At 44.0% G+C, this 23,297-nt stretch overlaps 1 long non-coding RNA gene across 2 annotated transcripts in view; it reads left to right on the forward strand.

Annotated features, from left to right (window-relative positions):
• LOC139084907 (uncharacterized) overlaps positions 1-23,297 on the forward strand; it is a 48,803-nt gene that overhangs the window by 21,317 nt on the left and 4,189 nt on the right. Inside the window, exon 3 of one of the 2 annotated variants that reach the window (XR_011542846.1) lies at positions 3,906-5,261. This is a non-coding gene — a long non-coding RNA (uncharacterized lncRNA). Of the gene's footprint in view, positions 1-3,905; positions 5,504-23,297 lie in introns of those variants that run through there. The other variant, XR_011542845.1, reaches the window with a different exon arrangement.

Raw genomic sequence — 23,297 nt, forward strand, 5'->3', positions numbered from 1 at the left:
AAACATCATTTCCTTTCATTTTGCAGAATAATTTCCTCCTTCCATTCATTTATTTATTGATCAATTCAACAAAAAGGGAAGGGCCCCTGGTTTGTTCCTGACACTGTGCTCACCCTGTGGCTCCAAGAATAGAGAGTACTGATCCTCGATGATGACAGAGTCAGTCCAGATCCGGAAGAATGAGCAGCCCAGGCACAGGATTGCTTGCCTCCCCACTGTTGTTCAGATGCTCCCCTCAGCTCACACGCTCCGCTGAGCAGCCGCAGCACTGGTGTTAACCATAACTGGTCCTCCACATGAAACTAGCACTTTTTTGAGCACTTGGAGAATATAAAAAGTGAATAATCAGTCGCTTCCTACTGGAACGGGTAGTCAGCTGGACAGTCCAGTGTTGCAAAATGGAGATAAGTGAACACAACAGCATTGGGCAATCAGGTCTTTCTAGAGAGTATTAAAAGTCTTTAAATTGTACCTGAGCCATTAAGCGTTCACAAAATTACAGTGTCATTAGCTGGTTAGGAAATGCTTGTGGTCTCCTGAAGGTGGCGTGATCTCTTCCTTCCTACACCCGGACTAGAAACCCTTACTTCTTTGTTTGGGCCATTTCTGCTCATTACAGGCATCATTTACCTAAGAATTTCCCCCTGACCAACGCATTCTGCGTTAAGACCCCCTCCTTGAGGCCTCGTAGCACTGCAGCCGTTTCTCTATAAGACACACATCACTCTCTTGGAATTGCCTCTTTGCTATATTTTTCTGTGGTTGATTCTGTGTTCTTTGAGGAAAGAGTTGATGTTCTCTTCATCTCTGGATTTCCAGTTCTTAGTACAATGTCTGGGACGTAATAGGTGGTCAAACATTGTTGATGAATGAACGTGAGAAGAGGTCACACGTCCAGAGGTTTTCGGGGACAGACATGTCGTATATTTAGCAGTCTGGGCACAGAGGCCAGAGTCGGGGGGGACTGTTGAGAGGAGGCAGCAACTCTTCAGCTCCAGCTGGTCGCTGCCATGAGGGCAGGAGGGACCAGTAGGGTCAAACTTTCCTATCTTTCAAGCAGAAAATTTGCCCTTGTATGCCATATGTTTTACTAATATAGGAAACTAATTCAAAGATTCAAGAAAGAAGCACAGAGCAGGCCCTCAGGTGAAATGAAACTCTTCTGTGAGGTGTGTCTGGCCAGTAAGAAGCCATATGCCACCTCTGCTTCAAACGGTAGTTGAGCTCTGGATAACTGGAGAATTGGGTGGCATTCTGGATGCCGCAGGACTCACAGTTTACTGCTGGGTCCTCCAACTTCCTTCTCAAAATTTATGACAGACACCCAAAGTTGAGTCTCTCAACACTCATTCTGAATTACCTTCACACTTGGTTTAATCCTGTGGAAGACTGGCAAGATAGAAACTTCATTCTCCACAGTTCCTGGCAGCTTGGCGTGACCGTGGGCCATAATTCTGGCCTTTGCAATGCAGAATGGCAGCATGCTGGAGTTTCTGAGAGGCTGCTGGCTTTTCTGATATAGAGATTCTGTCTTCGAGTCCCCTCCTCCTTCTTCCTGCTTGGACATCACAGCTTTGAAACATCCTTGGACCACGAGGAAAAAGCCTGTGTCCCTGTTGGCTCAGGGCACAGCTGTACCAGGTCCAGACAGCCTGGCTCCAGACCTGTTGTTACATGAGAAAAATGTGCCATGTTGGTTTACACCAAGGTTATTTGGATTCCCTATGCAAATGCACTCCTAACTGATCCATCATGGGTCACCATATCTCTTCAAAATCTGAACTTGATGTCACTCGGAAGTCTTCCATCAATGCGAGGCTTTTGTTCAGAGAAACCCAAAACAGAATGATAAAGTCTTTTTAGTTTCAAAAGCCATCACTCTCCCATCACTTTTTCATCCGTCTTGGGCACTCCTGTTTTACGCAGACACATTTCTAAAGGAGCTCATCTCTGGAATTGTCCCAAAAGCTGACTCTGCTCTTACACAGGTCTCTTAGTGAAGAGCTTCTGAGGTGCAGGGTGCTTGGGAAATTAGTCTGTCCTGGAACTGATGATAATATATGGGATGGCCATGGCACTGCGAAGTTTGGATCACTAGGAATCCTGTTCTGGTCACTACCTCCAGAAGAGCATAGAGCAGGGAGATGCACCCTGTGTCTTATCCCATTGCAACATCAGCTTACATCTTGGGACAGTAGCACTGGTCAATATGAGATCCATTTGAAGAGTACAAGAAGCAGGATTATGCTGCTTGCCTGTTTAGGGCTTTTCTCGAGCCCCTGTAGCCTGTGGGTTGAAGCACAGAGGTGACCAAATGTGTGGACTGCTTGTCCGTGCAGCGCTTACTTTTACATGAGACAGACATGTCCTGTGTACCTCAGTCCCCAGAATTCCCCATGCCCTAACCCTGCCTTCTTTATACATAAATGATACTTGCTTAGCTCAAAGGCATTTGCTTTGGCAGTGCGGGGTCCGTTGTCCTGTCCACTTCTCCAGCGTTATCCCTGCTATTCCTCACTCATCTCTCGTGGAGACTGAGCTTCATCTACAGCACTTACTTTTTCTAAATATTCCCTGCTTTTCACAGGTCAGACACTTTGCATGCGTGTTCCCTTACATGTAGAAAATCTTGTGTTCTCGTCTCACCCTAGCCACCTCCACTCATCCTTCCAACCCTCCCTGAATCTCTTGAACTGAAGTTGTTGCCTCTAACCACCTCTACCATCTCTGTTCATGCCTCTGTGACACAAGAGTATAATTTATTGCACAGGAGTACTGTGCACATGACTGCCTGAGTAAGGAGCTCTTTGAGGCCTGGTTCATCCCCAGTATCTCTCAGAGAGGGGAAGTGACAAAGCTAAGGGTACTTGTTTGTGGATTGTTGAAATTATGGATGGATGGATGGATGGAGAGATGAATGAATAGATGGAGAGATGAATGGATGGATGGATGGAGAGTTGGATGGATAAATGGATGAAAGAAGAAATAAATTAAAAGCTCATAGTAGATGCTAAAATACTTTTTGAATTGATATTTGTCATAAATAAGTTGACATTTAGCAAAAGACAGGGGACCTAATAACTTAGGTGACAACATTTTAGCAGGAGCACAAACTAATGACTAGCATCAGAGGGACTCAAATGTCAAATGGACCATTTAATCCGATCCAGCCACTGTACCCTTTTTAGTCCACCGGAACTTTTCCAGCGGTCACTCCCTGGTCTGGTTCCAGGCAACTGAGAAGACTTGGAAGGATGTCACATACAAAATACTCAGCTGCCTGACTGGAGTGCAGCTAAGGAAGCGCCTGAGCTATTTCTAAAATAAAGGAAATGCTAATGACCCTCCAACTGACGGCAATGGACTCCCGTCATTTTTCTTCCTGAGCTAATGGAAAGGAGGATCTCACTGTAAGCCGTCTTCTTGACTGCTCTTGCCCTCATCCATCTGCAGGGACATTAAAATTCTGGCTATGCTGAATTTCTAAAGGCCAGTATGTGTATTTGGCTTAATGGTGTGACACCAACCAAGGAAAACAAGGCCATAAAAATAAAGAGAGACACTGCTGTCCTAACTCATGTCCTGAGGGTCAGAATAAGTGGACTAGGAAAGAAAAGGGAGTAATTAGGATAATATGGACCCCAGCTTGGTCTTCCCTGTCTTGATGAGACTGGTTTGCAGTGGGTGACAAACTGAGCGAGTACCCTGAGTCTGCGTGGATGACAACACTTATTCCACCTGAAGGATAATAATAATTAATAATAGTAATAATAATAGCAAATACAAAGACAGCATTTACTCCACTCCTGAGACTGTTATACGTGTTGTTTCCCATTTGTTAATTCATTTAATCCTCGCAATGGTCCAACTTGGTAGAAAATATAATGATCATCCTCATTTTACAGGTTGAGAAACTGAAATCCTGAAAGGCTAAGTAACTTGCCCAAGGTCACCTGCTAGCAAGTTCTTGGAACCACCTCACCAGATTACCTGCCAGGGGCTACTCTCTCCATAGTACCAGCGAGACTTCTATCTACGGGGCAGCACCGAATTGTCAACACAGTTATCTTCTCCATCTCTTTAATCCATATGTGCAAATAGAAAGTTCACGTAGGTTCCTGTTAAACATGATTCTTTGTATCACTTTATTTCACTTTCTTCAGAAATACCATTAAAATTATAGTAAAGTCATTTTATAAAGAAAGTGGGAGGTGACATAAACTCACAAGGAAAAAGCAAAGAAAGAGAATATGACACAGATCTAATTTGGAAGTTGCAAAATGCACGGACAGCTGGTAACTGACTTAGGCAACCAAAGGTGGCTGAAATGTAACTTGACGTTGGGGGCAACCAAGAAGAAATGAAGTTCACTCTGCAGAGACCTGAAAAGGCTTAGTGTTGGGGTACCATGACCAACTGAGAACGGAGGCATAGCTGCAGCTGGAAACATGAGGATTCCCTGGGGGTCTCTAGAATCTCAAGATAATACCTGCCCCCCAACCCCACCCCGACCACCAGCCAGAGGCTCAAAGTCACTCTGCGGAGACAGCAAACCATGAGTGAATTCAGACCCCAGGCTTGTCTGATGGAGGGGGCCTCACAATGTAAAAAAGAATTAGGGGAAAGTCAACTTGCTCCCCAATGAGGACACCTCAGTGCCCTCTCGGGGCTCTGCTCCAGAATGCAAGCAGCCAGGCTCACTGCTCTCTCGGTGCCTCCCTGCAGACTGGATGTATTTCCAGGGAGACTGACAAGCCTGATAAAGCCAACAAACACTGACAGTGATCTTGAAATGGGTCAGCCTGGCCAGATCACCCTCCAGAAAGCCACCTGACTGGCAAATTCTGTCCACAGACCTTTCTGGGCAGGTTTTCAGTTCCTTGTCTTTAAATATGAAAGGGCAGCAAAGAGCCCCTGAACACTGAAGAAGATCTCTAACTGGGAAGAAAAAATACAGCACAAAAGTAACAACCTAGAGGAAAAGAGAGCAGGCAGGAGCAAGAGATAGTCAAGAAAACCTTCTTTAATATTTTTAGAGTAAAATCCAGGTGTGTAGAGGGCAGAGATAGGGCACATGGCTGGCTCTCATTCAGGTGTCCCCCACTAGCTGGGGACAGATGAGAGAGAAGCTGGACTGGAAGCAGGCAAACGAGTGAGGAGGCAGCTGGCAAGATGGTCTGGGAAGACAGTGACACCAGTGCAAGACCCAACACCTGGAGAAGAGAGAACGGTTTCACCCCGCATTTCTGAGTCAGTCAGTGGTGAGTGACTGGGTGGGGGGTGGGCAAAGAGGAAGGATTCCTGGGCAGGATTCATACCCAGGTCTGGCTGACTCTAGCTTCTGGGTGTCTGTGTCACCAAATCTAGAAAAACAGGGATGATCCACCTAGTTGGAGCAGTGTGAGAATTGCATGGGATTTTGTGGAAGTTCTTCATAAATGACAAAACACTACACAAATGAGAGTTTTTATGGTTACTAATAAACCAGTGGGAGAATGTCAAATGCATTAATCCACCCGTTGTCTCAGTCTAACAGAAACAAAAAGCACATTTTAGTTTTATTTTTTCACACTTAACTAGTTTTACCTAATTAAACTATTATTTTGATGTTATTTCTTCACTCAACCAGCAGGTTTTGAGTAATTACAACTGCCAGTTTCTCTAGTTGATAAAAAGGTACCAAATTAAACCAGAGATGATTCATTACCTAAAGGCATCCCTGACCCTTGGGTGCTAATCAGAGAAGAGGGACCAGGGAGAGCTTCCTTCATCACCCCCATCACCATACATTGAAGGCGGAAGAGGGGGTGTGGGTATTAGCAGCTTGCTTACAGATGCTGGGAGTATCCTGTCTGAGGATAGAGAGAAGCAGATTGGAGAGACTAAGAAGCAGAATGCAGGTCACATCCCCTGCCCTGGTCCCTCTCTGACATGTGGTTTCATGAGCCTAGGCTGTCTTTGGTTGGAGCTTTTCCATTCGGGTTTCTGTCACTTGCAACCAAAGAAGTCTGACTCTTAACGTACAATTTCATGAAAGAGATGCCACTTGAACTGTGCCTTAAAGGGCTGAGAAGAGAAGAGAAATGTCATTCCAGATGGGAGGAAGGACGTGTGTAAAGAGACTAGTAGTCCAGAGAGAACCTGGCACAGATGGGACAAACAAGAGTGTGGCATTGGTGGAGACAACGTGAATTGTCAGGGTGCAGAACCCAGGTCGGGGGGAGTCGAGTCAGCGAGCAAAGACTTTGATTTCATAGTCTCGGCTGCTGGATGCAGAACCCTGTGTCTCATCTCCTCCAGGCTGCCATGCGGACAAATAGACAACATGGTGTCCTCTAGAAAGGGCCGTGAGTGGGTTCGGTGTGGGGTCACATGCTGATCTCCTGGGAGGGAAGTGAAACAAAGGCAGAGAAAGCTGCTCCAGGGAGACACCTCCTCTCTGGTCCAGTGGCTGAAGGTCATGTGTGAGTGACCTGAACAAGACATTTAAGTCCCAAATGCATCCCCTAAGTGGATTTCAGGAAATTAAAATGTCCGCAAGGAGAGAAAATGATCATTTTTCTAATGACTTATAAGTAACCCAAACATTACCTTTCACCTCTTCTGCTGTTTCACATGAACTGCTCTTGGCTGTGGTCAGAGAGGTCGAAGTTACAAAAAGGAAAAAGACACGCACACACACAGATTGCACTGGCTCTGGAAGCCTTAGGAATCAAGCTGTTTGCATACAGACAACCAAAGCGTGTAATGATATAAGGACATTTCTGCCACAAATGCTGATCCTTCACTGAGATTAATCTCGTTAAGTGTGCTTGATTTGAATGTGCCTCTTGCCTTCTTTCCTGGCAAAGAAAATTCCTAGAGAATGGCCAGGAGAAGCATATTAGTGTTAATAGAACAGTATACTTCATTGTCATCTGCTAACCTCAAAAAAGGGAGCTGTCTAGTGACAATGACCTCCCTCAGTCAGGTGGAGAGGGGTCTCCAAGGAATGAGCACAGTTGGTTGAGGAGAGGACCTCAGATTCAGGCCAGAGAGACATAGGCTTGCTCGCTTTCTTGTCAAAACACCCTTTGCAGCCCAACACGCCATATTTTCAGCAGGAGGGTGGCCTGGGGTGGTTGATATCTGGGTTCTTTGCCTGCCCAGCATCATTTCCTCTTCCTCTGCAGCATCCCTCCCCCCAGGTTCCCTAACAAGAGAGACAGGGACTGCAATGAGGAAGGGAACGTGTGTCCCATCCAAAGGGGACAGCTGCTACTCAGTGGGCATGGGCTTCCAATGGTGCTGCAGTCTTGATTTCCCAAAGAAGAGATCCTGAAATTGAAGCCAACACACAGGAAAGCAGAGCCAAGAGGTAGAGAGAAAGAGAGACTCCAATCTTTACGTGAGTCCCTTGATCAAGCTGTGCCTAAACCAACGCTCAAAATTTTTCAGTCATTTGAGCCGGTTAACACCCGCATTTTTTTTCCTTTTGATTAAGCTGACTTGAGTTGGACTTCTGTCACTAGCAAAACAAAGGGGATCGAAGTCAGCAAAGCTAACCCTGACATCAATAATATGAGCCTAAGTGTTCAGCAAGTTGAAGACCAAGACATCAATGGGCTGGTGCCAAGCACGGACAGGAAGTCTTCATGGAAGAGGCAGCATTGGTCTGGATGGGGCATGATCATAGAGAGAGGAGGGCCATCCAAGGAGAGAGAGTAGTAAGAGCTAAAGCAGGGAGGTTAGGAAATGCTGCTTAGGGGATGGCCACACATCATGTTTTGCTGGGGACAGCCGCAATATGTGTCTGCTGTCTGTCAACTTAAAAAGAAAATTTGCCTGTCATTTTGTCTCAAAATGAGTTTATTTGGGAATAGACAAAATAATCCTAATTTGAGATGTGCGTGCTATGGCAAACCATAAGCAAATCTGGAAAAGAAAGGAGAGGAGCTGCTTTTATAGAGAAAAAGGGTAGGGTAGGGAGGGGCTGTTCTAAACAAAAATCCATTGAGGGAAAATAACAGTTCAGGGAGGCAATGGCTTCTCATTGGCTGAGCTGAGGCATTTCTCATTGGTTGAGCTGAGGCATTTCTCATTGGGTGAGCTGCGGTGTTTCTCATTGGCTGAGCTGCAGCATTTCCCATTGGCTGGGCTATTTTCAGGCGTGGAGAGAAGTCTCCCTTCAATAGTGGAGTAATTTTACTTCCTGTGGGAGATGCAAACTCTGTTTTTTCCTGTTTGGTGTATTTGATAATGTGTGAGAGCTCCCCCTACTGGTCCTCCTGACTCTAATTTAGTTAAGGTTTCTTATTTAATTTTCACATGTCCTAAGATGGTACCAGTAGAACCCCTCTCACTCTCAACGGTGTCCTGGATTGGCTGATCAATGATATGATCCCTCTTTGCTTAGGGAACCTGAAAGAACCCAGGTTCTTGACAACATAATTCCCAGCTGTCCCATATATAGTGTTCAGCTCTCTCCACATGGTCACCAGTGCTGTGGTCCTCAGCCCCATCCAGGAAAGCAAAATTGAGAAAGAGAGAGGGAGGGAGGGGGGGAGGGAGGGAGAAGAACCCTTAGAGAGGGCCAGGAATGAGCTCACTTTGGACCTAGATGAGGGAAATTTGCCTTCCTGAAAATAGTAGTGCTTGGAGGGCATGCTGCTGATGGAGAGGATGACTCAGTTGTGGGTTACAGGCTTGCCAAAAGGCCGCCTCTTTAAGCTAATTATTGTCTACCAATAAATGACAGGCACTAAAATAATTTTTAAAACCCTCAATTCAAGGACACATGTCAAAAATGGGGCAATCAACATTCTGAAAGGTCCATTAGTGCAGGAGGCTTAGGAAAAATCTTTTATTATGAATTCCTAATCATATTAGGCATTTCCGAAGCAGAGTTAGGAGAGCAGGAGTTGTGTGTTGGCTAATGGTTAAACAGTGCTTCCTACATAAAGTGTGTCCCAAGAGACCAGGGTTGGAGCTAAGGAGAGTGTCTGGTGTTGCAAAATATATGCTTTTCTCAAGCTGCTGGGGTGTGTATGTGTGTGTGTGGCAGAGAGAGAGAGAGAACCATTATTTGTCTCTGCATGTGACTGTATGTCATTTTGTGCACGTGCTGTTTCCTTCCTAAGGAAATAGTGTACTGTGCAGGATAAATGCGTAAAAGTCATTTTTTGCTGTAATGATGATATTATATTACAGCCTAGTGAGTCCTAAGAATCTCCAGAAACTAGGTTCTAAGCGTTGGGAAGTGCTCCTCAGAATTTGGGAATATTTGCAGGTACCCAACATGCTGCATAATTGAAATGATTTATTTTTTTTTCATTTATTTTTTAAAGGAGCTTTTTTTTTTTTTTTAAAGATTTTATTTTTTCCCTTTTTCTCCCCAAAGCCCCCCGGTACATAGTTGTATATTCTTTGTTGTGGGTCCTTCTAGTTGTGGCATGTGGGACGCTGCCTCAGCGTGGTCTGATGAGCAGTGCCTTGTCTGCACCCAGGATTCGAACCAATGAAACACTGGGCCGCCTGCAGCGGAACGCGCAAACTTAACCACTCGGCCACGGGGCCAGCCCCGTGAAATGATTTATTTTTTTCTCCTCTTTTTCTTCCTATGCCCTGGTTCTTCAAATAGCTCCTGATTTTCCATGGTCAGACCACCCTCAACACACAGGGACTCCAAATGTCCTCCAGGGTGGGAACATGACCCGGGTCAAGGCAATCAGTGTATGCCATCAAATGGGCAACTGTGATTGGCTCAGTGTGGTCATGTGACCTGCCAAGCGCTCAAGGCTTGTGGGAAGTAAAGCATCCATGCACGCCCACAGGCCTTGCAGGAGCCCATAGATTCCACGTGGTGATTTCAACCTGCCCTGGGCATTTGCTGTGGCCCCATGCTGTAGAGCCTCGCCTGCCTTGGGCTTGTCAGATTTGGGCGGGAGCCCATTCCTGACGTAGAAGGGAGTAAAGGCACAAACACTGATACGTACAGCCCTGTTTTCTCAGGAAGACTTCATTAATTGCACCAACATTTCTGGCATTGATTTTCCATATTTAGGTTCAGCCCATGAGCTAGAGATTCCTCTCCAGGCAACCTCTTGCCAAGTGCAACCTGGGAGGCAGAGTCTCGAGCAATCATGCCACAGAATCAAGTAGTTCACTCCAATCTGTGCTGGTCTAAGGTGACACCTGCAGGTGTTCCTGTCGGATGGATTCATTAAAGCTGGAAGAGAGAGGAGGTGCAGTCTCTCTTGTTAAAGCCTCAGTTTTGGATCTCCCTGATATTGCAGACAGCCCAGTGGCCTGAGTGAGCTGATGTCCCTCGCAATGACCCTTAAAGGGACCTCATAATCCAGGGAGAGCCTGAGGCTGTTTCCCCCTGAGGGCAAGGCAGAGGGCTTCTCCCGCCTTGCTTCAGCCGGACCACAGCCCTCAAATGTCCTTGGACACTCAGACAGGAAATAGCTTCTGCCCGTGGCAAGCCAGCAGCTTTGAGAGGTCTCGCTGGCTGACTGGAAAAATAAGGGACACACAAAATGAGGGCTTCAAAATCTAGGTGACACCAGTGTGGTGTTCTCCTACCTGGGCAGTCTTAGAGAGCCTGGGACCGTGACAATAAAGAAAAGGGGAAAGGAGAAAATGACTGGACCTGGAATGTGTCTAGACTGTAGAATGTTCCAGTTCCAGGGACCAAATTCCTTGGATATTCTGTTTCCTAGGTCTGCCATGGCTCAAGTCTTGGTGAGCCATGACATCAATTTAAGGGATCTCATCTATCAGTTTTTAAATACATGGAACAGAAGGAAAAAAAAAAAACAACCAGGATATATTTTTGGAACAAAAGTACATATTGTTTTTAATGAAATTTTCATTTAAATTATATATGTATGTATTTGTGTGTATGTGTGTGTGTGTGTGGTGAGACCCCAGGTAAAACGCGTTTCTCATTGTGGATCGTGAAAAACACGTTGGAAAAGCACAAGAGTAACCTGCTGCCCCTAACCCAATCTTGCTCATCCTTTAGGACCTAGATAAAGTTTCACCATGCCCAGCAGGCTCCTTTTCTGCTCCAGCTCATATTTTCTCCTCCCATCTCTGAACACTCTGAACCAGCCAATTTAAAGCCCAATTTTATATTTCCCTGTACTGAGCTTTATTACTCTGCATAAATCCTCCATCAATCATTCAATCAACAAGTGTTTCCTCTCCCACATGAATTGTTACTCCTTGCAGCAGCAACGCTGACATGACATAGAGTCCTGTCGCAGAAACCCAAGCAGAATAACCTCAGGCCAGGCTGGGAGATAAAGGAGTGGGGCAGAATGTACCCTTGTGGTATAGACACAATGTGCATATGACACATGAGGGAATAGTTGTCATTTCCACAAAGGAATCTGCTCCCTTCCGTTTTGCTTGAAACACATGGGCCACTCTGTTTTTTATTTTCTCACTTGGGTAGGGACATTGCACGAGAAATATTTCATTCTTCTCTTACCTCTGCTGTAAGAAAATAACAGCTCAAGTGCAATGATAAATGGCACTGATGCTCAGCTCCTATGACAGGGGACAATGAGGAGAGATGGGGACCGCAATGAGGTGGAGAATGCATGACAATTGCTGCTCACTGGGCTTGGAGTGCCAATGGTGTCACAGCATCGACTTTTCCAAGGGAAACCAAAATATCTGTAGGCCACCAGGATCTCTTATGTGCCCTATGGGACACATGGGAGATAGCTCCTGCTGGGGACATTCATGATGGATACTAATTGAGGGGACGGGACTATGCTCAAGGACAGCCCTGGGGTGAAGGCAGCCTCTAGGTGTCTGCCTGGGAGGAAGTGTCCTGTTACTGGAACGTGAGTGTGTGCATAAGGTGCACTAACCTACATTTTGCTATATGATATCTTGCTTCTTAAAACCACACAAGAAAAGCGGACTCATGTTGATGAGAGACTGTACGAAGCCTCATTAGCATCTGGCTGTTTGTCTGGAACAGATAATTATCCCCGCACTTGTTTTCGTCGTGGACGGTGCTGACGTTCCGCTGGCAGGTGGCAGTTGCTCAATCTCCTTCCTCCCTAGATGTGTGAGCTCTTTTTAAGGTTGAAAGAACAGTTATTCCCCCCTCTTGCCCAGCTCTATTTTAAGCAAGTTCTGAAGGATACCTCACTCCCTTACCCTCCGCAAGTAACAGAGACCTCAGCCCCATCCACCCCCCGCCCATTGGGAAATCCAGCCACTTACATCCAAGCTTCTCAGGCTGTATAACCGCCACAGCATTCTCAAAGACTGGTCCACGCATCCCCCTTTGGGGGCAGAAGCATTTCCCCGAGGTGGGAGGGGGACTTTGTGATGGAAAAGTGTCCATCCTCCAAGGTGCATTGCACTGGGCTTTTCAGTCCCTAGTCTGCTGCCCAGTGGGTGGGGGCATCCTCCTTCTCAGATGCTGCCTTTGTTTCTCACCCGTGATGGCCTCTGTCATTACACATCAAGCCCTGGGGTATAACATAAGCCAGAGGTGAGATGCTCTTTTCCAGACAGAATTACAGAGGAGAGAGCTACTACTTTGGTGAATGTCCTCTAAGTTCATCATGGGCTCCTCCTGGAAGATAAAGCTGGGCGTCGGAGCTGCACTCCAGGTAGCAGCTGGCAGGACCACTAATGTGGGAGGCTGGTTGGGATCATAACTGTGAAATATGGCCCAAGAGGAGGGAAGGTACAAGACGGTGAATGGATGTTGAAACCAGATGCTGCCGCTCTTGCTGATCAGAGAAGCAGCCGTTGGGACATACGTTACTCCTGAAGCAATGGTGCCTTGGCTCCATTTTTCTCACCTTCTGTGTTCTTGGGGATTATGGCATCAGTCCACGCTGGGATCTGAGGAGTGAAAATCTCTTTAGGGCCAAAGTTGGTTACCTGAGGATCAATATCCCATCTGCTCATTGCTCACTTGTCACTTGGTTCATGGTATCTTCTTTTATTAATTCAATGGACATTATATTTTAAATTATAAAGTCATATATATTCATTGTGAAAAGATAAAACTAAAAAAAAATCACCTGAGAATATACTACTTTAAAGATAGAAGATTTATGTTTTAATTAATCACACCTCATTCTATTTCTTCACACACACACACACACACTAGCAAAAGTCACTTTGACCTGTGATGTTTAATGAATTAGCTAACTCTTCTATTGCTCATCTTTAGGAAAGCTCACTGTCTTCACTCTGAATTTCCCTGAGTGCTAAGGGAATTAAATTTCATTTTGTTGATTCACTCCATGAAAGTTGTTTGGGGGCCCGATCTGAGACAGGTGCCGTTCCGGGCCCATAGGCATAGGAAGCAGGTAGATGGGGCCATGCCTCATGAGTCTTTCACTACAGAGGAGCATTCCCAGTCATTTCCAACTCTGCGTCCTACTGGATTCTCAGTTTCTCTTGCTTCTAATTTCCCCTGTTGTTTCCTCTCCACTGACGCTCACACAGGACACAGCCCCTTTTCCTTGATCTCTGTACCAGTGATGAACTTATTGCTTCTTAGCTCGAAATTCACCTCTTTTGCTTGGTCCGTGTGATGGTGAATTTTATGCGTCAACCGGACTGACCTGGGGGACGACCAGAGAGCCGGTAAATGTTGTTTCTGGGTGTCTGTGAGGGTGTTTCTGGAAGAGGCTAGCATTTGCTTCAGTAGACTGAGTGAAGAGGTCGGCCCTCACTGCTGTGGGCGGCATCAGCCAATCCACTGAGGGCCTGGATTGAACAAAAAGTCAAAGGAAGGGGGAATTCTCTTTCTCTCTTCTTGAGCTGGGACATCCATCTTCTCCCGCCCTCAGACATCGGAGCTCCTGGTTCTCTGGCCTTTGGCCTTGGACTAAAACTACCTGCTTCCCTGGGTTTCCAGCTTGCACGCTGCAGATTATGGGGCTTCTCAGCCTCCATAACCGCACAAGCCAGTTCCTACAATAAATCTCCTCTTATATCTCCTCTTGGTTCTGTTTCTCTGGAGAACCCTGTATGATACAGTCTGTGAAAATCCATCTGGGCCGTTAATATTTTTGTTTGTTTATCAGCTGACGCTGAAGCTTTGCCAGTAGAGGGCACTGGAGAGACATTGCAGAAGAAAATGTATGTTGCTTCTTGGTTCCAGAACACTCTTCAGCAGGCTGTTGCAGTGTGGGGTGACTTCTCCAGCACCCAACTCCTTCAGCTCAGGTGGCTTCTCCAGCACCTGGCCCCTGCACTGCATGCAGCTTCTCAAGCATCCTGCTCCTGCAGGACAGGCAGCTTCTCTGGTGTCCATTTTGTGCAGTGCATGGTGGCACTTGCTCTGTGAAAGGGTGTCATTTGCATTGTTCTATTTGGATTATTTTCCTTTAATGTTTTATTGCTTTTTCTTTGTTTGGGGAAAGAGATGACCTTAGAGCTTGAATTGGAGAACACTGTGTATCCCGTTTATGCTTTGACTATGAACGTAGACTTAAATACATAATCACTCTAACGTACTTAAAGAGAAAATGTAGACAATTATCAAAGGAAAACTGCCTTGCTTTACAGCTTATGGTAATTATCAGGTACTAATTGTGGTACTTAGGAATACATCCCCAAAGGCTCCAATTAACATTTATGGCCCCTCTGTGTTTACATGCAGTAGTTCACCCTGGAAAGATATTCCAGGAATGAAATATACAGATGGAACCCTGGGCTTTATATATCTATGTCTGCTTTCCACTGAATCTGGAATGTCCAGCATTGTGTCAGACACATAGTAGACACTCAATAGATGTTTGTTGGATTAACCTAATTGTTATTATCCATGCTTTCCTGTAGTTCCTTTTTTTCTTCTAATCAACAGCAGGGCAGGAGTGGATGGTCTTGGAAAGGTGAGCAGAGGCTGGGTCACACAGGGCCCGGGAGGCAGTGTGGAGGAGCGTGGCCTGTACACTAAAAGCAAACTGTGAGCCACAGACAGGTTTCTAGCAAGGGAGAGATGCGATCCTATTGTGTTCCTAAAGTTCCTTTTTTGGCAAATGTAGGAGAATTAACTAATGAAGCAGGAATGGATTCAGGTCCCAGGAGCTTGGATGAGACATAGAATGAAATAGATGGATTCGAAAGGTATTGTCAAGGTAGAAGCAGCAGGTTGTGTCTGGATTCGGAGGAAGGGGAAGGACAGCGTTGTGGATGATTCCAAGGTGCTGGCTTGAGTGCCAGATGGAGACGGGTGCGTGTGCCACCACAGGAAGCCCTGGAGGACAAGGAAATGAAGGGAACCTATGACAAGATGCTCTCAGATGATCGCTCATCCTGATGTGTGGTGACTCCCCTCAGAGACATGCACTAAAAACAACATTTATTCGTTTAAAGAGCATTTCTGAAACTTACTATGTCCAGGGAACTCCCCTTGCCATTTTTCGGGGGATGCTAAAGCATGAAACTTCCCTTTAATAAAGGAATCCAAAGTCAGGATGACACAGATAGCATTTATACAGTAAGGGAAATGATTATTCTCATGAGAATGGATAAGAAAACTATAGGAGAGAGACAGAGAGAGAGGCACAGGAGGAGGGGGAGGAAACTTCCAGTGAAGGGCATCAGGATCAGGGAAGCCTTCTGAGAAGCTCTTATGTGGGGAACAAAGCAGGAATGGAGGAGCATAGAGCAACTGCCCTTGATCTTCACTATTTCCTTCTGCAAAATGAAAAAAAAGTTCTCAGGTTGTCTAAATTCAGTATGATTGGCTCGCTGGGGTGATGGATTGCATGATTAACTTTGCCTCCTGGATCATCCAGAAATTGTTCAGATGTTACTGTTCAGTTTTCCACTTTCTACCTGGGAAAACTCTCTCCCTGGCCTGGGTTAAAGAAGAAAGATTTTGTCCCATCTTTTTATCCTGGTTGAACTGACTGGAGCTAGATCAGTGAGCTCAGAGTCAGTGGTTTAATTATCCTGAGTTCTTGAGTAAAATCAACCTCCTTTGGCGAACTTAGTTTATATCTTTAAAGTAAGCAAAGCTGTTAGTTTGTTTTCCAAACACACTATCTAGCAAATATAGTTTTCAATGACAACACTCAGTCTCGTGGTTAAAAATCAACAGTTGTTATAAGCATTAAATAAACCTCAATATTATAAGAAAATTGTTTACCTTTCTTAATAGAAACAAACTCAAATTTAGGATGGTGTGATACAGAATAAGAATAAATCTGATTTAAATGTTAAGGTGAAGGTGGAAGGTAAATATTTACTAGCCATTCCTTTTACGTATCAAAACATTCATGTCAACAGCCTCTTAATGTTCCTCTCAAAGTTGTTAGAAAATTCTGTGGCTTTGTCTTTAATTTTAATCAGGGTTGAGTTAAGAAATTTGCAGTTGACATAACAATTATTGTTCTGTTTATATTTTGTTCCTGATCAACCTCTCTAATCAAACACTTTCATCATCTACTTTGTAAAATTGTGACATGTTTGCTTGCTTTTCCCTACAAGCAATTTATCTAAAAATTATTGTATATCCAGGCAACTCATATTACCAGGAGACATATTATCTGCTTCCCACTTCTGATATGAGCTATAGATCATGGATTTTGAGACAGAAGCAATGTTGCTACTCCCTAATGGCCAGGAGTGCAAACTAAAAACATCAGAGTGAAGACAGGAACCCCACATGCTGGGGTGGTTTGCCTAACATAAATAATAAGACCTGAGATATACAGACAGTTGTAGGTAGCCTTTCGGTTATTTCCTGTATGTGTTTGATTTTCATTTATTAAATCATGCATGTGTCAAACAGTAATAGAAGTTCTAGTGACTTCTTGATCAAACTAGTTTTTCTGAGATTTCATTCATTTTCTCCCTTGTTGCTTCTTCTGTTCTAATTGTCAAAGAAATGCTTGTTTTTTTCTGGATGCATAAGCATGGCATTGGAATCTCATCGTTTTTTTTCTCTGAGTTTTCTTCTGTTTTTTGTTTTTCTACTGAAATATTTGTTTTGTCTACATGAACCTGACAACCTGGGTGGCAATGCATTCAGAATTTATATTTTTGTTGTTTTTGTGGCTTGATATACCCTGACTTCAAGTACACTATAAGAAGTTATGCTAATGTCATTTGTTCTATATTGCACCTTGCTTTTTAGTCACCAACATTCTATGAGCTACTGTACTGGCATTTGTTTTCATAATGATGCATATAAGGGACAGGCTCAATTTACCAGCAGACTTGTGGTATTTCTTCTGCTGTATTCCAGTATTCATTCTCTGATGCCACTATATTTCCTTTAACTATATGATTTTATAACTTTTCAGCACTAGTTGGCTATTAATTCAAATCCAGAAGTGTTTCCTTATATATATTATACAGCACATTGTATTTACATGAGAAACTTTATATATTTTTCCTACAAAACCATTTTAAAATCATTTCTCATCCATGATGTAAAGTACTTGGGTTTTCCCCAATAAATATTTTCTTAGAAAAATGGAAGTGTATTTTATACTCTGTTATGTTTTATAGATTAGGAAATAAACTACTGCTGGATTGTTCTGCAAGGCATACTAAATGAATAAAAGGAAACTAGCATTTACTAAGCACAAAATTTTTGTACACTGTTTAGTTAACACTCAGATAGGATTGCCAGGTAAAATACAGGGTACCTAGTTTAATTTGAATTTCATATAAACAGCAACTACCATTTTTAGTATAAGTATATCCCAAATATTGCATGGGTTATTCTTATAGTAAAGTTATTCATTTCTTATTTGAAATTCAAAATGAACTGCGTGTCCTGTATTTCATTTGCTAAATCTAGTAACCTATCCTCAACCCGTATGTCCACAACTTGCACGACTTTCTTTTCACTCCCCTTCTGCATCCATTTTCCCCTCTAAAGAAGCGATTTCTTTGGGAGAGGTTGGAAAACCTGAAATAGCTTCCAAAGTAGAGACTCAGAAGCTTAAAAATTAAAATAATATTATTCATAGTCTTTCCTCTTATGTGTTTTCCTCTGAAAATACAGCAAAATGAAGACTATCTTCACTTTATATAGTATCAGATTATCATTTTATAAATTAGAACAATAGAATGCTCACACTGGAAGCAATCTTGGTAGTCACCTTACCCAACAACTTTGATGGATGGAGCCCACGTGCCCAAGATCCCACTGACAGCAGGGTCTGGACTACTAGTGAGGCCTCTTGGCCATCTCCAGTAAGGGGGAGATTTCTATCACAGCGGTTTTTGCCAATGATTCATGGACAGTGTGTGAAATGTTTTAGGTGGGTGACACACTGACAAAAGAGAAAGCTACACAGTGTCAACTTAAAAAGCAAATTTACCTATTTCATTTCAAAATGACTTTATTTGGGAATGGCCAAAAGAATTACAATTCAGGATGCACACGCTATGGCAAGCCACAAGCAAATCCAGCAGACCAAGGTGGGGAGCTGCTTTTGTAGAGAAAAAGGGGGAATAGGCAGGGGCTGTTCTAAAGGAAAGTCCATTGGAGAAAGTAGCAGTTCAGGCCGGCAACAGCTTCTCTTTGGCTGAGCTGCAGTGTTTCTCATTGGCTGAGCTGTGGGATTTCTCATTGGCTGAGCTGCAGTGTTTCTGATTGGCTGGGCTGTTGCCGGGTCGGGAGAGAAATCTTCCCTCCATAGTAGAGTAGTTTTACTTCCCGTCCCAGATGCAAGCGTCCCTCTTCGACTTTGGTGGAACTGCTGATGTGTAATAGGGTGAGAGCTCCCCCTACAGGCCTTCCTGACTCCAATTTAGTTAAGGTTTCTTTTATTAATTTTGATGATAGACTGAGGCCCTGCAGGGTGTGGGGCTGAGAGAAGGAAGGGTGGGATGCAGGCAGGATGGAGTGGGAGAGGCTTGTTGAGGAACACCCTATATTTTTCATGGGGCTCCTAGACCCTTGTGGAGGGTTCCCCATGCCCTCCACCCATTCTTCCATTTCTCTTGGGGCAAAAAAGAAAAAAAAAAAAAACACCCAAAAAAATCCCCCAAAATGAAAAAAGGCGGTCTCTGGGAACAGACTTCTCTTTAATATCTGCTTTCCTTTCAAAGAGAAGCCAAAAGGCATTTTATGTCACAGACACATCCTTCAACCTTTGGGATATAATTTTGATAAATATTATTCCTCTTTTTCACATTAACAGAAAATGTCACCTCTGTCTTCTAATCTCCAATGCAAACCTAACATTTTAGCTTTATATTTCCCATGCTTGCACAACCCAGCATTTAAATTCCGTTCAGCTCCAGTTTGAGTCGATATTGGGCTAGACTATAGCTCATGATTTGTGAGCAAATATAATGCTGTGGACCAGGAGAGCTAACATTTAAAGAAAGAAAGGGGATCTCTTTTGGAATGTGAATAACCATCACCGTACTTATTAATTCTCCAAATGCAAGCTCTCACACTTAAAGTCTTCTCAAAGTTGGACCCAGCTGGGGAGTGAGTGATTCATCCTATTGCACTCATGCTCGCTCCAGACTAAAATGGTGTCTATAATTTAAGGATAATTACAATTGGACACAGCACTAAGCAGCTTGCAAGAACGCAGAGTGCATTACAGAAGAGGCACTTCCAAAGTCCTGAGGGCTTTCTGAATTGATGGAATGGTTTTTGTTTTTTGGAAATAAATTAAAACCAAGGAGAATGTTGGTGACACAGACGGATCTGTGCATTTCTGAAAGCACTTGGAGATTTCAAACTAGTTTCCCAGCGCATCCCCTGCCAACGTTATTACTAGAAGTCTCTCTTCTCATTGATCTCGATGGAGGACCGTACTCCCCAAGGACACGTGTTCCCAATCATCAGTGTTTTTGTTAAAAACGTTTCCTCTTTTTTAAGAGCTCTGGATAGAAAAATGCCTTCCTACCAGGCCTTTGTCTTAGTCTGTTGCATTAAAACTCAAAATCCCAGGACATTCTGTGAAGAAACAATACGCACCATAAAGAAACAGACCTGTTACTGATTTGTCTTCCCAGAGCAGATTTGCATAGAAATTTCAATCTGCTAATGAAAAAAATCGAATTCCTGATGCTACTGCTCCATTTCAGGAGCAGTCACCGAGCTTCTAAACAACATCTTTCATAGTTGATCTCAAGTGTCCTCTTAAGTTCATGAAAAGTTGATGAAACTGCTTGGCTTGTGTCAATATACCAAAATTTCCACTTAAGTGCACTCTAAAGACCACATGAGTAAGGGAAGAGGTGGGATTTGTGTGTTTTGTTTAAGGGTGAACACTGGATATTTCAAAATCCAGTGTTTTTTTAAATAAGACCAAATATGTGAAATAATCTGAAGAATTTAGGGAAGAAACCAAAGATTGACCTTTTGGAATCATTTGATTTTTCCTTTTTGGGTTTGTTTGGTGCAGGACAGTCAGGGTGGGGTGGAGGTGAATCTGGGTGCAGGGATGTCATCTGTCCCCGGAGCACGTGAGAATTTTGTTCTCCATCCCGGAGCCACCTCTCCATGCCACGCTCAAGGGGAAGCCCATGAGGTTTCAGAATCCGAGGCAAATGAACGATGGCCCCCTGGAATTGGTTTCCCCAGTTCCCTCCCTTCAGGTCACTGAGGATATTCTGTGTCCCTGTGCCAAATGTGACAGCTTCTGTCAAATGGCCTTATCCTTGTAGCTACCATTTCCTGGTTCTAGAAACCACTGCCTCTCTTTCCTCTTGAGGCGCAGGAGATAAACAGGCTCTCCACTCTCACTAGCCCTGTGATTTATGTTTATTTGGTTGTATTAAATGCTGCCCCTGCCTTTTAAAGAGTCCCTTTGTTTAATTGTCTTCAAATGACCCAGTTTGAGTGTACATCTGCTTCCTACGAGGACCCTAACTGATAATACCTTAGGGAAAGCTTCTTTTATACTTCGTGCATTTCTATGACACAGGAGAAGCCCAAGGCTCTGGCCAGCACAGCTCCCACCACCCAGCCCTGGAAGGAGGATGGGCTCAGCTGACGGCAGCTCTGGGACACCTGCAGGAAGACCCCAGTAACTCTCCTGCTCATGTTTTCCCCTGATTCCAAAGTGTCCTTTGTTTGCATTTCATTTGTTACAAAAGCTCAGGCAGCCTCGCTTTCCTCCAGTGCCCAAACTAATACGTCTTCCTCCAAGTGTGATTTTCAAGTTCGATTTCCAGCCAAGTTTTAATTGTGCTTGGCTGTTGGCAAGTCCTCATGGCTGCTGGCCAGATATCAGTGGCTTGCAGCATGGGCTTCTTCGCTGGGCAGCTCAGGACATGGCAGCCTGTTTTTCTCAGAGTAAGTGAGAGAACAGATCTTCTTCATTCGAGTCTTGAGATGACTGAAACCCTGGACACAACTTGGTTACAGACTTGTCAAAGATCTCGAGCCACAGGCAACCAATTAAGTTGTCCCAGAGAAATGATGCAAAAATAAATGGTTCTTGTCTTAAGCCATTATAATGTGAGGTAATTTTCTCCCGTCTTTACTAAAGTACAATTGACAAAAGTTGTATATATTTAAGTATACAAATTGATGTTTGAAATACACGTACTTTGCGAAATAATCACCATAATCAAGTTAACAAGTCCATTTACCTCACATAGTTACCATTTTCTTCCTTCCTTCCTTCCTCCCTTCCTTCCTTCCTCCCTTCCTTCCTTCCTTTCTTTCTTTCCTTGTGGTGAGAACGCTTACTCTGAGCAAATTTCGAGAGTGCAGTGCAGTGTTGTTAGGCGCAGTCACGCTGCTGTAGGTTAGATCTGTGGGACTGAATCATCTTGCGTAACTGAAACTTTGTGCACTTTGACCAGCATCCCCCCATCTCTCCTTCCCCTCGGACCCTGGCAACCACTGTTCCCCTCTCTGCTTCTATGAAATGATAAAAGCATTAATATTTTGGAACATGAAAGTGGGGTGCTGCCACAACAAAAGCCTACGAGTTTAGGGGTGGCTTGGAACCGAGCAGTGGGCAGCGGCCGGGAGGACTGTGAGGGTGTGTTAGAGAAAGCCTAGGTTGCTTGAATAGACGCTGTGGAAGTCTGGTTCTGGACTCTGAGGACAGTGGCAGTGAGGGTTCAAGAGTAAGTGATGAATGTGTTATTAAAAACTGGAAGAGGGACATTCTTGGTATGGAGTGGCAGAGACTCAGCAATGCGATCATCTGCGGGAATACAGATGTGGGAAATTTGAATACATGTTTAATTAACTTGGTGATTTATTTAAGGAGATTCCTGAGCAAAGTGTTGAAGGTGCTGTTAATATAATGTGTGAGGAAAGAGGCTAACTGAGGGAGGGGTTCTCAAAAAAAGGGAGACAAGACTCACTGGTTTTGAAAATTCTCAGCCTCTCCTGATGGCAACAACACTAAAATTAAGAAATGTGTCCAGCCCCGTGGCCAAGTGGTTAAGTTCGTGCGCTCCGCTGCAGGCGGCCCAGTGTTTCGTTAGTTCGAATCCTGGGCACAGACATGGCTCTGCTCATCAAACCACGCTGAGGCAGCGTCCCACATGCCACAACTAGAAGGACCCACAACGAAGAATATACAACTATTTACCGGGGGGCTTTGGGGAGAAAAAGGAAAAAAAAATAAAATCTTAAAAAAAAAAAAAAAAGAAATGGTTCCCGAGCAAAGAAGAAACCCATGACACCATCAGGAAAATGTTGTCTTGAGATGAAAGTGAGGGTTTGACTGTAAGACATTTGTTAAGATCTTAGAAAGTTCAAAGGTGATCCTTTAGAGAGATCTAGAATCTGCCTCTTAATCAAACAATAGGGTCTCCGTAAAGCTTACAAAATTATCTCTTATATTAAAGAAGTTTGCAGTTGTGGCTTTTATTTAATGAAGTGAACCTTAGTGTGATGTACTGGAGGTCCACAAAGAGACTGAGAGAATTATGTCAGCAGCAACACTGTCATCTTGAACTTAAAGAAATATAGACAACAAAATGAAATAAAGCATTTGGATCCCCCAGATTTTACAGGTAGGGAGCAAGCTGAGAAAACAACTCAGCTGCGAATATATGGTTGGGTTGTTTTTTCATGCATTCTCCACTCAGAGATGGAATTGAAAGCCATGAGAATTATTCCCAGGCCTTGAGTCCCGATCAAGAAACTTTCACTATTTGCCTGGCTGTGTTGGAGAGTTGCCATGGACCAGGGACTCCTCATGGATCTCATTTTCCTTCCTTTTGAACAAGAGTGTCTACAATCACCATCCAAAATCTGTTTAAACTTTGTATGGTGGTTTGTGGTGAGGAGCCAGTAACTTATCTGTTTAGTTTCAAAAGTCTAAAAATTGAGAGGAACTGTACACAGATGGCCACATTTAGGGAAC

Source organism: Equus przewalskii, chromosome 7 (genome assembly GCF_037783145.1).
Source record: "Equus przewalskii isolate Varuska chromosome 7, EquPr2, whole genome shotgun sequence".
NCBI classification, from domain to species: domain Eukaryota; kingdom Metazoa; phylum Chordata; class Mammalia; order Perissodactyla; family Equidae; genus Equus; species Equus przewalskii.